Genomic DNA, 13,913 nt, shown 5'->3' on the forward strand with positions numbered 1-13,913 from the left:
CCTTTTAATTTTATTGAGGCTGCATTTGTTAAAACTTTTCGTCTGTCTCTTTTCACTGAAGTCAATTTCTCAGCTATAAAGATGCCAAAACTACATTATGCCTACAGTGCTTTCATTTATGTAAATAGCTCTTTCTTTTTCTGTTTAAATTAATAGTAGATTATGTTATTGTAGATGGTTTCCTCCAAAGAACATCCCAAAAACTGAAATATACTGGCTATGGCATTCATTGAATTTTAAAATAGGTAACATGAGTTTGAGCAAACTCCAGGAGATAGTGAAGGAGAGGCCTGGTGTGCTGCAGCCATTGGGGTTGCAAAGAGTTGAACACAACTGAATGACTGAACAACAACAAAAAAGCTGTAATTGCATAAGACAAACAAGGAGGGTTGTAGGAGTGGAAAGGCGTATTGTATAAGAAAATAGGAAATCTGCTAACAATGTGAGCGAATACAAACAGGATGTATAAATTGCAAATACAACACCACAGCTTTGTGCTAGCCAAGATACATAGAGAATTAATCTTTTCACCTGATAAGATTTCAAAAGGAAATAAATAATGATATTGAAAATTACTTCTTTAACAAAAGAGGTAGCTAAAATTGAAGTCAAAAGATTACACAACTCTTTGCTAAACATAAGCAGCTGTCTTAGGAGAGCTTGTACAGAAATATAGACTATTTTTATACAAGTTTTGAGAGTATGAGCTGAAATTCTCTTGAACGTCTCTTAAGTATGTTCCTTCATCTCCCTATAACTTTTAATAAGATATGTGTATGTTGTAAAGCAAGATAAGAGAATATAGTAGAGAAAAAATATCAGGCTATACATATTTATTTATTATTAGTAAAATGTGGCTCAGATGGTAAAGTGTCTGCCTGAAATGCAGGAGACCTGGGTTCGATCCTTGGGTCAGGAAGATCCCTGGAGGAGGAAATGGCAACCCACTCCAGTATCCTTGCCTGGAGAATCCCACGGACGGAGGAGCCTGGTAGGCTACAGTCCACGGGGCCGCAGAGTCAGACACAACTGAGCGACTTCACTTTCACTTTCATATATTTTTAAACATCACATACCCTACTTATCCTTTTAGCTTCTATATATTTTTCTATACTATCAATGTCCTGGTTATTTTCATTGTCCGAATTCCACATCCATCCTTTAAAATTTTAATTCATTTAATTCCACATATGTCAGGAAATAGAAATATTATATAATAGATAAACTTGGAAATATATTCAAATGAAGTGCCTGTCTGAATGCCCTGGGTCCCTGTTTCTTCATCTATAAAAGGTGAAGTAAAGGAATATAACCTAAGGATTTTTTTTAGGTGAGAAAGTCTATAATGCCTTCTTTGCATGATTGCATTCAGTAATAGAGAAAAGGGAGGGGATTGTAGTAACCAGTTGCTACTTTCAGAAATGACTTTAACCCAGGTAGTTGAGTAGAGACAATGACCAAAATTTAAAGTCCTCTGCCCAAATCTGGAGACTAGGTGAGAACTTAATGAAAACAGTAAGCTCATCCTACCAAGCAATAATATTGGCAATGTGAAAGAGCAAGGAACTGAACCAGATTTCTGTGAACCAGGCTCAGTATCATACTCTGGGTGTATAAAGATGGACCACATAGTCAGGTAGGTCATAGACCAGAGATGGAAATAAAGGAATAAACATAAATCTCAGTGTGATTGTGATAAATATTGCACTAAAGATTAGGACACAATGCAGTGGAATTACATGGGAAGGAATGTGCTCCAGGCTGGGAAGGATTCACAGGATAGAAGACATTTCAACAGAATCTTAAAGTAGGTGACACTAGATAAGGGGCAATTCACACTAGATAGTTAACTCATTCACAGAAGGCAATGGCAACCCACTCCAGTACTCTTGCCTGGAAAATCCCATGGATGGAGGAGCCTGGTGGGCTGTAGTCCATGCAGTCACTAAGAGTTGGACCCTTACTGAGTGACTTCACTTTCACTTTCACTTTCATGCATTGGAGAAGGAAATGGCAACCCACTCCAGTGTTCTTGCCTGGAGAATCCCAGGGATGGCGGAGCCTGGTGGGTTGCCGTCTGTGGGGTCGTGCAGAGTCGGACACGACTGAAGCGACTTAGCAGCAGTTAACTCATTGGAGAAAATTTCCCCTTCTCAGCCTTCTTCCAAGTTGTCTTGGGTCTTTCTGGTTCTTTAGCTTTTAATATGAGTTTTAACATCAACATCAATTTTCTATGAAATTGCTATCAAAATAAGAAAATGAATTTACCTTTAACGTGCATGTTTTTCTATCATGAAAACAGTGTGTCTATTTATAGTAGTCTTTTTTTGGATCCTCCCACAAAATTTAAAATTTTCTACTCGGAAGGACTCATAAATGTTTTATCATATTTGTTGCTCTTTTGAATGGAATTACTTAACTACATTTGAAAAGGTTTATTTTAAATTATTAATTGTGTGTTTAACATTGTTTTTTATATTGATCTTATATCTAGTAACTGTGCAGAATTTTCTTATTAGGTATAATACAGAATATAAGTAGTTATGATAGTCATAATTGTATGATTTACTTTAAAGAGAATACTGAACATTTTCTACATTAAGGATAATATCTGCAGGAGAATTTTTTTTTTTTTTTCGCTGTATCAAGACTGGATGTCAAATTGTAGTCATACTCTTTTTCTTTTTAATTTTCTTATTGTAAAGTAAACAGATATACAGAAATATATAATTTTTAAAAAATAGTAGCAAAGTAAACATCTATGTAAATACTATCCAGGTTAAAGAATAGAGCAACAGCCATATCTTTAAAACCCCTGAATCCTCTTCTCCAATTATATTATCTGTACAACCCAATAGGAATAAGCACAGTCATAAGATTCATGATAATCACTGACTTAATTTCCTTTAAGTATGTCTCATACATTTATATCCTAAAATATATATTGCTCACTGTGGGGAATATAGTCAGTAATTATGTACTATCTTTGTATGGTGACAGATGGTAACTAGACTTAACCATGGTGATCACTTTGAAATCTACATGAATATCAAATCAGTATGTTGGGGCTTGCATTTTAAGTCTTCCTATATTGTCATATTGTCATTTGGTGAACAGTTCTCAATATTGGTGACATCAAAATTATCCATCCTTTTCTTTGGTTTATGCATTCTTCAGACTTGTTTAAGAAATATTTTCCTGCACCAAGTTTGTAAAGATACTCTATATAACCACAGACTTATTATTTGTGTTTGCATTAAAAATTTTACCTGCCAATTTATTTTTATACATTTTGGAAAGACAAGTCTGAATTTATTCTTCCATATAATATCCAACTGTCCTAACTTTTTATGAAAAAGTCCATCTTTTTCAACTACCCGTAATACTATCTGTCATATTAAGTGTCTGCTTATGTTTGGGTCTCTTTCTGGTGATTTTTTTCTACTCTGTTTCATTGGTCTCTTTGTCTATCCCTGAGTGAATGATATAGAGTATTAATTACTGTAGTTTTGTAACAATTTTGAAAAATTAAAGTGTAAGTCCCTAATATTTCTTTTTCCTCAGTTGTCTAGATTATTCTTGCCCATTTCATTCCATATAGACATTTCAGAAGCAATTTATAATGCTTCAGAAAATAAAAGAGGAATACAAGTAAACTATTATTGTTATTTTTATATCCATAAAACCAATGTGCAAAAAGTGACAAATTTTGCAGTATAAATTATTTCAATTCATAAATCAGTTATAGGTCTTCCTTTATTTTATATTATTATCTAATGTCACTCTACATGATTTTAAGACTTACTATGAAATTAAAGAAATCAAGACCATGTATTATATTAAAGACTATCTAGTTATCTAGATTTAGAGATCAATGGAGTCCAGAAACAGACCCACAAAGATATAAATAAGTGGTTTTCACCAGATGGGCAAATATAACTCAATAGAGAAAGAATAGCATTTTCCAAAAAAGAGAGTTGCTAAAATAATTAAATACTCATAGGCCACACACACACACACACACACACACACACACACACCCCCTCAGTCTACACCTCACAGCTATACAAAAATTAACAAAAATAAATAAATAATAGGCCTTTGTGTAATATCTAAAACTATAAAATGTTACGCACATTATTTGTCTGGAGAATGAAAATTACAGCTATCATGAGATACCACCATACACCTGTTTGACTGGATAAAGTTTTAGAAAATACTCATCATAACAATGGCTGACATGGATGCAGAGCGACTAGAACTTTCATACATTGTTAGTAGGAATGCAACATGGTCCAGACCCTTTAGAAAACAACTTGGCAGTTTCTTGTAAAGTTAAAAATACACTTATCATACAACCCTGAAATCCCACTCCTAGCTATTTACTCAAGTGAAACGAAACCTTATGTTCACACAAAAACTTATATGTGAATGTTTTTAGTGGCTTTATTTTGTAATTGTACAAAACTGGAAACAATCCAAATGTTTGAACTAGGAACCAGTTAAACAAACTGGTACATCTATATAACAGAATACTACCAGAATAAAAAGAAATGAAGAAGTTATACAACAGTGTGGATGGATCTTAAATGCTTTACGGTAACTGAAAGTAGTCAGACTCAAAGTCTACATTCTGTATTAGTCCATTTATATTACATAATGGAAAAGGCAAAGCTGTATGGACATAAACCAGATCAGTGATTTCCATGGGCTACTAGAAAAGAGTTGACCACAAAGGGGTTGGCCAGTGGCTTATTTGGGAAGGGAGGAGGGTGATAGAACACTTAACTATCTTGACTGTGGTGCTGGTTGGAGACCTGTATTTGTCAAAACCCACAAACCAGTACAGTAAAAAAAAAAAAAAGTGAATTTTATTATAAGTGTTTTACAGCTTAATAAAAGAATAAAAAGGAGTCCATCTGATTTTAATCAAGTCACATCAACTTTATTTAGGTTAGTGTTGGTATGAAGTATCTTTTTTCTGTTCCTCTTTCTGTGACCTTATATTTAAAAGATCTTTTTGAAAAGACCCTGATGCTGGGAAAGACTGAAGGCAGGAGGAGAAGGGGACAACAGAAGATGAGATGGTTGGATGGCATCACTGACTCAATGGACGTGAGTTTGAGTAAGCTCCAGGAATTGTTGATAGACAGGGAAGCCCGAGTGCTACAGTCCATGGGGTCGCAAAGAGTTGGACATGACTGAGTGACAACTGAACTGAACCGAAATTTCTGTGACTTTATATTTAAAATATTACTTATTTTAAAACTTTTTTTCTTTTTAATACAATTTACAATCTTTATTTTTTAATTGCTCTGTTTAACTCCTTTATACTTAATTGAATTGCTGATCTAGTTTGGTTTAAATTTACCTTCTTGTTATTTGTTTTCCATTTGGACCATGTTTTTATTTTTATTTCTTATTTATTACATTCTTTTAGATAAATCAAATACGTTTACTTAATTTTTCTCCATTTTTTCTAGTTCCCTTTTTTTACTCCACCTTTCTTCTTTGCTTTATCAGATTTGCATCTCCAACTCCTTTGTGGATAATTACCCCTCATGATCTAATTGTTGGGGCTCATCCATGTCCCCTATCCCCTTCAGCTACCAAGGCTTCAGGGAGTTTGCAATTCTGTCTTCAAATTCTTCTCTTGTTTTGGGATCTGGAATGTTGTCTTGACTTTTAAAACCCAGATGCTTAATTTCATTTAGTTCCATCTTAGGCAGCATTTATATGTGTTTTCTGTGAGAGGAGCTTTTGTTAGTTTCTTCATTCTCTGATATGAAAAATTCAGAAGTGAAAATGGCTTTAAAGCTGATTTGTACATCTGGGGAATTTAGAATAATGTTCTGTGGCCAGAACATACAATTCATGTTCAAGGGAGTATGGTGGTAAATAACAACGTGGGGATGAAGAATCAGATCATGAGGAGCTTTGTATATCGTTCTCAGCATTAAGGATATTCTTGCAAAAACAATAAAATATACCACACACACAAAAAAGAGTTTAAACAGAGGAATGATATGATCAGACTTGTATTTTAGATAGGTTATTTTGGCTGATCTGAGGGATCAAGATTAACAGCCCCTGGTGTTTATGGGAAGCCAAGACCTTTGCTACTTCTCTTTAAGCAATTCTGTTTCATAGGGACTCATTTCCAAAGACCTTTATACATGTTCCTCAAACTTTCTCTACAGTTTGATTTAATTATCATGAATTTGTGCTACTTTTATCATCAGGGGGAAAAAAGGTATTTGCAATTTGAGGAAAAAAAAGGATACTCAATATCTCTGACTCCTAACTGAAGATGTATTTATATATTCAATAGGATAAAACAAAAAACTAAGGAACCAAGTGTAAAACTATGTAACTGAAGCAGATGAATGGTGAGGAAACAAAGGAACACCTTTGCAGTGATAGTGTTCAGAAAAGCAAGGTAATCCGTGCTTTGCGGCCCTCTGCCAAGGGAACACAGAGGCCCCTCATGGAGCTCACATCAGCCTTTCCCTATGGTGTGTGCCTCCTTTCAGATTTGAGGGGACACTAATTCTCAGCACCTGCTATTTCGTTTGAGAAAAGGTGCCTGGTAACAATGGGCTATGAGAGCGGACAAAGGGGCTGATTCCATCAGGCCCCATCAGAGTTACAGAACTATAACTCAGGGCTGCACCTTCTAAGTACAACCCTCCCTTTTGACTCCCACCCACACTGGTCTGCCCTTTTTCTGAACTCATATTATACCATGTAACTTGGCATTTGTTTTCTAATTATTAAAACATAATTTTCTAATGAATACAGTTTATTAAGTTTTTACTAGACTCCAGGGATACATTATATTCTATGTACATAAGCACATTAATAGTGTAGTTTCATTTACTTTTAACAAAAAACTATGAAGTTAAGCACCATTTCCCCCAATTTACAAAAGAAACCACAGAAGTTCTTGAATAACTTGCCTCAGATAACCCGGTTTATTCATTCACCAGCAAATATTTGTCTAGCATCCATATCTCAGGCTCTAAATTTAAGTACTTGGCTTGTATGTTTTATTTAATCCTCACGTCTCTGGAAACAGGTATCATGATCATTGTTACGCAGCTATGGAACCTGAGATACTGCGTAGCTTGCCCACCATCACATATCTTATAAGCATGAACTTATAATCCATTACTGAACTTCTTCAAAGCCCATGTGCTAAACCATTCCTTCATAATGGAATCTACTCCTGTATTATCCGGTACTATGCCTTACATGGCAGGTCCCCTGATACATTACTGAATTGCCTGATGCATTACTGATACATTGCCTGATACATTACTGAATATAAAGAGAAAATGTATTGATGCAAGAGAAGTGCCAAAATATCTCTATTTGATCATAACAAGAAAAATCCAGGGAGACATAATATATAGATATCTCATTATCTGACATCATTTAGGCTTAAAAGTTTGATATGAGGTCATCTTTCCAGACATCTCAAACAAAATTATTTACATGTCAGGCATTTTTAACAGAGACACTTCTAGCAAAAACTGGAACCTACCTTCTTACACGACGTGATCAATATAATTTACCCATAAGTAGGATCATTGTCAGAAAACATTTTTAATTTGCTATAATATAATGATACTAATAAAATAATTTTATAATAACTTATCTCTGAATGAAAGTCTTTAACTCTTAACAGCTTTAGCTTATTCATTCTGACGATAAATATGTCCTTCTGTGGTAACATTTTAAAATTTGCTGCTTCTATTCTGTTTTGGGAAAATCACATTGGGGCCCAAAATAATTATGTGTAAAGTAAATAGACTCTGAGTAAGAGTCTGAGGTTACCAAACAGGTCTAAAGGATAAATATAATGACTCTTTTCAGCATTCAAGGGCCTTTTAAATTTCCTTTCAAGTTTTTTGTTTGTTTGTTTGTTTGCAGAGGGGAAGCAGGACCAGGTTAGAATTCCCAGAAATCTGATTCTTGGTCAGTGGAGTTTTCTTTCTTTTTTTTTTTAATCTCATTTTTATTTATCATCCTACTTATAACGATATGCACCTTGTAATGATTTGCACCTTATGTGGCTCAAACGGTAAAGAACCTACCTGCAATGCAGGACACCCTGGTTCGAGCCCTGGGTTGGGAAGAGCCCCTGGAAAAGACAATGGCAACCCATTCCAGTATTCTTGCCTGGAGAATTCCATGGACTGAGGAGTCTGGAGGGCTACAATTCACTGGGTCACAAAGAGTCATTCACAACTGAGCGACTAACACTAACTAATGCTTATAATGATGATAGCAGCAAACATCACCTATCAGACATTATTCTCCTTCTTCTCTGTTCATTTCTTCACCTTTTTTTCTAATTCACTAAACTTGAACTATGAAAGAATGAGGGGTGGTACTGGGTTGGAGAGGGCAAAATGGAGTTGGTGCTAAAAAATTAGATGGCAAAGTTAAATGTCATTAGTTATCATTTATATATAATTTCATATTTCAGTTGAAGACATCGGAACTCTGAGATCAAGAGATACTACTATTTTGCATGGCTAATTGGAGGTGGGACACAGAATAAGAACTCCAAAAATCCATTCCCATTTTCCTTCAGTGTTACTGTTATTTGCATATTGGAATCATTGCAGATTTCATTTCCTTTTGGAATGGCAGTGCAATAAAGCTCTATAATTTATTCTAATTATTTTTCATCTTTAGATCAGTCTAATTTTTAGCTGTCAACAGGATTTGTAGAAAATAAAAGATAAATATAGTTATATAAACTAGTCAGTTATAAAATATTTTCTACTCACCTTTTCATGTGAGGGGGAAAAAAGAGGTCCATGAACTGTGAAATACAGCATTAAACCTTATGTCAAAAATTTTAATGAAAGAGTCCCTTACTCAAGATATAGTTCCTGAGCACTGCTGTGGTCCCTAGTGCTCTTCTAGGGACTTGAAATACCTCAATAAGCAAAATTGACAAAAATTCCATTCTGGTGGAGTTTACATTCTCACAGGGAAAGCAATAATAGACAAAAATGTAATGGGTAAGTAATTTTTATTGGATATCAGAAATGTTGTGGAAAAAAAATAAAGACTGAGTAAAGTGAATGGGAAAGAAAAGGAGAGAGAGAGAGGCAGGTGGAGGTGCTATGGAGGTTGTGGTTCCCAAAGCTAATCTGCTTATTTCAATATTGAATTGTTTCTAACTTTTCCATGGATACAAATATTGTATTCTTAGCTATTATATTAAACTCCTGTGTCTTAGACTTTTTATTACAGTCTCCATAGGGCCATACCTTATGATAGGAATTCAATAAATAGTTGATGATTTAGTACATGGTTATTTATTTAATGGATAGTCATCTCTTAAAACAATGTTCTGATTAAAATTGGCCTTTGGAAGTGACACATTAAGTGGACATTAAATGATCATTTAAAGTTTAGCTTTTTTCTTAATTAGCTAAAACATTTGGGGAGTAAGGTTTAGATCTTTTTTGCGTACCAAAAATTTTAAAGTTCAGATGTTTCCATTAAGCCACAGTCACCCATTAGTTAGGGTTCCTAGGCCTTTACTTTGGTATCAGCTTAAGTGCCAAAAATTCTTCATAACTAGAAGCAGGGCATTAGCCAGAAATCAGAGGCAATGATGGAGATGATGGAGTCCAAAGAATGATGACAAGCTCTATTTCTTGGAAGCTATGTCATCTGTTCATGAAAGATATCCTGGAGGTTCAAGTCAACTACAAAAAGAGCACAGCATACTCGTCTGTACTGTGGATTGTTAGGCTTAGGTAAATACTTCTTGTTTACATGGCTATTTAGAGACAGGACTAAAAACTGAGTCACTAGAAATTTATTTAAATATTCGTTCGACATTTCTGTTATTTGCATAATAGTCATTGCAGATTTCATTTTTCTTTGGCATTGAGCAAAACCTACAAGTGATTTTAGGCTGAAATCAGAGTTCTGTCTGGCAGTGAGCAAGATAAAGTCTATGGCATCACAGCTCCTTTGAAACAATGAACACAATCTGATAATATAAGTTAAGATGGAAATCAGAAAAAGTCAATGCACAGTGCATTTTTGAAACTTTTTCATTTTATAATAATGACTGTGATGAAACTGACTGACATTTGAGTATTTACTGTATATCAGGCTCTCTTTGCATGTTTTACCTGCATTAATTCAATAAATCCCCCAAACATTCCCACAAGGCCAAATCTTTATTATTTCCAATTTACAAAGGGGGACATCTGAGACAAAGATAGGGAACTAGTTCAGTGATTACACAGAAAGAGAGAGCCATGGTATCAGTCCATTCTGGAATCTTCAGTTCAGTTCAGTCCCTCAGTAGCGTCTGACTCTTTGCGACCCCATGAGCTGCAGCACCCCAGGCCTCCCTGTCCAACACCAACTCCCGGAGCCTACCCAAACTCACGTCCATTGAGTCAGTGATGCCATCCAACCATCTCATCCTCTGTCGTCTCCTTATCCTCCTTCCCTCAATCTTTCCCAGCATCAGGGTCTTTTCAAATGAGTCAGCTCTTCACATCAGGTGGCCAAAGAATTGGAGTTTCAGCTTCAGCATCAGTCCTTCCAATGAATATTCAGGACAGATTTCCTTTAGAAATGACTGGTTGGATCTCCTTGCAGTTCAAGGGACTCTCAAGAGTCTTCTCCAACACCACAGTTCAAAAGCATCAATTCTTAGGCACTCAGCTTTCTTTTTAGTCCAACTCTCACATCCATACACAATTACTGGAAAAACGATAGCCTTGACTAGATGGACCTTTGTTGACAAAGTAATGTCTCTGCTTTTTAATATGCTGTCTAGATTGGTCATAACTTTCCTTCCAAGGAGTGAGCATCTTTTAATATCATGGCTGCAGTCACCATCTGCAGTGATTTTGGAGCCCCCCACCACCCCCCCCGAAAAATAAAGTCAGCCAGTGTTTCCACTGTTTCCCCATCTATTTGCCATGAAGTCATGGGACCAGATGCCATTATCTTCGTTTTCTGAATGTTGAGCTTTAAGCCAACTTTTTCACTCTCTTCTTTCACTTTCAATCAAGAGGCTCTTTAGTTCCTCCTCACTTTCTGCCATGAGGGTGGTGTCATCTGCATATCTGAGGTTATTGATATTGATATTTCTCCCGGCAATCTTGATTCCAGTTTGTGCTTCATCCAGCCCAGCGTTTCTCATGGAATCTTAGAATCCTGCTAGTCAAAATGTTATACTTGGGCTGCAGCACTGGCTTCCCCTGGGAGTTTGTCAGACATAGAAAACTCAAGTCTCACCCAGATCTCTTGAATCAGAATCTGAAACTTAACATGATCCTTACATGGTCCTTATGACAGTTAATCTGAGAAGCACTATTCCACAACATCCCAGATAATTGTTTTTCTAACACAGGGAACTCATTAACAGACTGTCATCCTATTCCTTTGTAGGATGACTTTCACTGAATTTCCTTAAACATGTTTTTCTTTTAAAATTTTTCTCCATATTTCAGTTTCCTATGACTTCTACCTTTTGGTCTTCAGGTTTTATTTTCAAAGCCTTTTAAGGTTAACCCGTCTTCTTATGATATTCCTTTAATGTTTGAGTACAGCTATCAGTTTAGATATGAAATCACCATTCTCATCTTCTGACTATGTCCTCAACCCTGAGCTACACTCAGGTCAAAACTCATCAGTTAACTTCCTCACTCTGGAAATCTTTCTTCCATCCCAGATATTCTTACTGGGTCCCTTTCATTTGTTTTTTGTATTTAAGAAGTGGTGGTATGATATCATTCTGCTGCTGCTGCTGCTAAGTCGCTTCAGTCATGTCCAACTCTGTGTGACCCCATGGACTGCAGCCTACCAGGCTCCTCCATCCATGGGATTTTCCAGGCAAGAGTACTGGAGTGGGGTGCCATTGCCTTCTCCATGATATCATTCTATATTGCATTTAATTCTAAAAATTCTCTAGTTATACCTTTCACACATTTTCCTACTGTTCATGGTAAAGGAAAAAGTTTTGTTCTACACTCTGGTCTTTTTCTTCCTGATCTTTCCATTAGTAAATTGACTCAAAACTTCTTTGTTTACTAAGCACCAAGCTTACTGCTTTAAAAAATTGGTAGAACAAAAATCAGAGATTTTCTTCAAAAGTCAGATATTTCCCATTGGGAATATTTCAGTTTTCTGCTGTAGTTTTAAAACGTTTACAGGCATAGCTTAAGACTTTTCAGAGAGTAAAATATTACTGTTACCATGTGAAAACAAATTCAGAATCTAGTATTGAAAATCATGTTCTCTGTAGATCTTCTTTCTAGTAATCTAAAGGAAAATGAACATCTAGGTAATCAGAAGTCTTTTAAGAATCCAAGATTTAATAGTTGTCAAGTGTTATAGTGTAGGAGTATCACCAAAGAAGTAGTTAAAATTTAAGTTTCCAGAACCTTAGACTCTTAATCACAGGGCCTAAGGAATGGGCTAGGAATTTTTATTTTTAGTAGGAATCCTAAAAAACAAGTAGTTCACAGACTACAACTTGAAGATCTACATCTTTCACAGAATTTTTCAGCTTCTTCACCCAGTTGGTCAGTATCTACATCATGCATATTTCACTTTATTTGGCAGAAAGTTATCATCATTAACTGATAGTCACTAGATACCTTCTCTACAATAGTCTTCACAACAGGTACCTAATAAAAAATCATGTTAAATCTTTCCAAATGAGAAGATTCACATATATTGTCATTGTCATTCAGCTTTACCAAGAAAAAGCTACTAGAAAAATGACATCAGCAGTAGGGGCAGGCCACAGAGTTCTCAGTGTTCCAAGAATTTCTGAGGATATATGTCTCCTTGACACGTTATGCACATGTACAGTGTCATTGTCAGTAGCTGTGTCTTTTAATACAAATAAGGAGATATAAATGTAAAATAGGAGGCTGAAATCTCATGTCCTATCTCCATGCCCATAATTTTCCATTTCCTTTCTAAGACATTTCCCCTGATAAGAAGCTTTATGAAAGAGCTTGACTGTATATATGAATAGTCCAAGTGTATAAACCAGACTCAAATTTATTACATATATTTCCAGATTTAAATGGGTTGAGAAATGGGTCAAACAGTCATAAATACCATTATGTAATTTACTATTACCTGTTTTTAGAGATTGTACTTAAGTAACTCTTGCTTTACCTCGATTCAGCAAAACTCTTGATGAAACAAAAATGAAAAACCTCTCACTGGTAAATTAGTCCCAAGTATTGGAGTATGCTGGGACTCTGAATTTACTCAGGTGTTATCCATTTATTTAATGTTGAGTGAGCACAACAAAGTGCACATGTGAAAGTTATGGTTTAATTGAAAAGCATATAGCATAACTTAACTAGACCCTGCTGTACCAGGCTAAAAGTAGCAGCATGTGGGGCTAAGCTTTTTAAAAATCTAATTATAAAAAGACCTATGGTAAAGTTGAGCCAATGCCTCCAAGCCAATATTTAGTCTTTTCAATAGGTAATGACTATACATTGGATAATTTACAAAACCTGGCACTGTATAGCATTGATACAGACAAGTTAAATACAACACACACACACACACACGCACATGCACACGAGACTCTCCTTACAAATCACCACTTGATTTATAAATTCCTCTGAGTACATATAATCTAGTTCATGTGTCTTTTGGCTCTCCTTCAGGATTTTTTACTCTTAACCTAGGATAGATAAATAAGATTTTCACCTGGTAGAAATCACCCTCTTATTCATCATTGGAAGTTCAGGTCAAAATATAAACTCTCTGATATGGCAGGATGGCTTTAGTGTTACAAAGTTGATAGACATAATGAGTAAGAAACATTCATCCAAATAACCTAAAATAATATATATTGGTGGATTTCCATGATCAAATGGATGCTC

The sequence above is a fragment of the Bos taurus genome, chromosome 8 (assembly GCF_002263795.3).
Source record: "Bos taurus isolate L1 Dominette 01449 registration number 42190680 breed Hereford chromosome 8, ARS-UCD2.0, whole genome shotgun sequence".
Lineage (NCBI taxonomy): Eukaryota > Metazoa > Chordata > Mammalia > Artiodactyla > Bovidae > Bos > Bos taurus.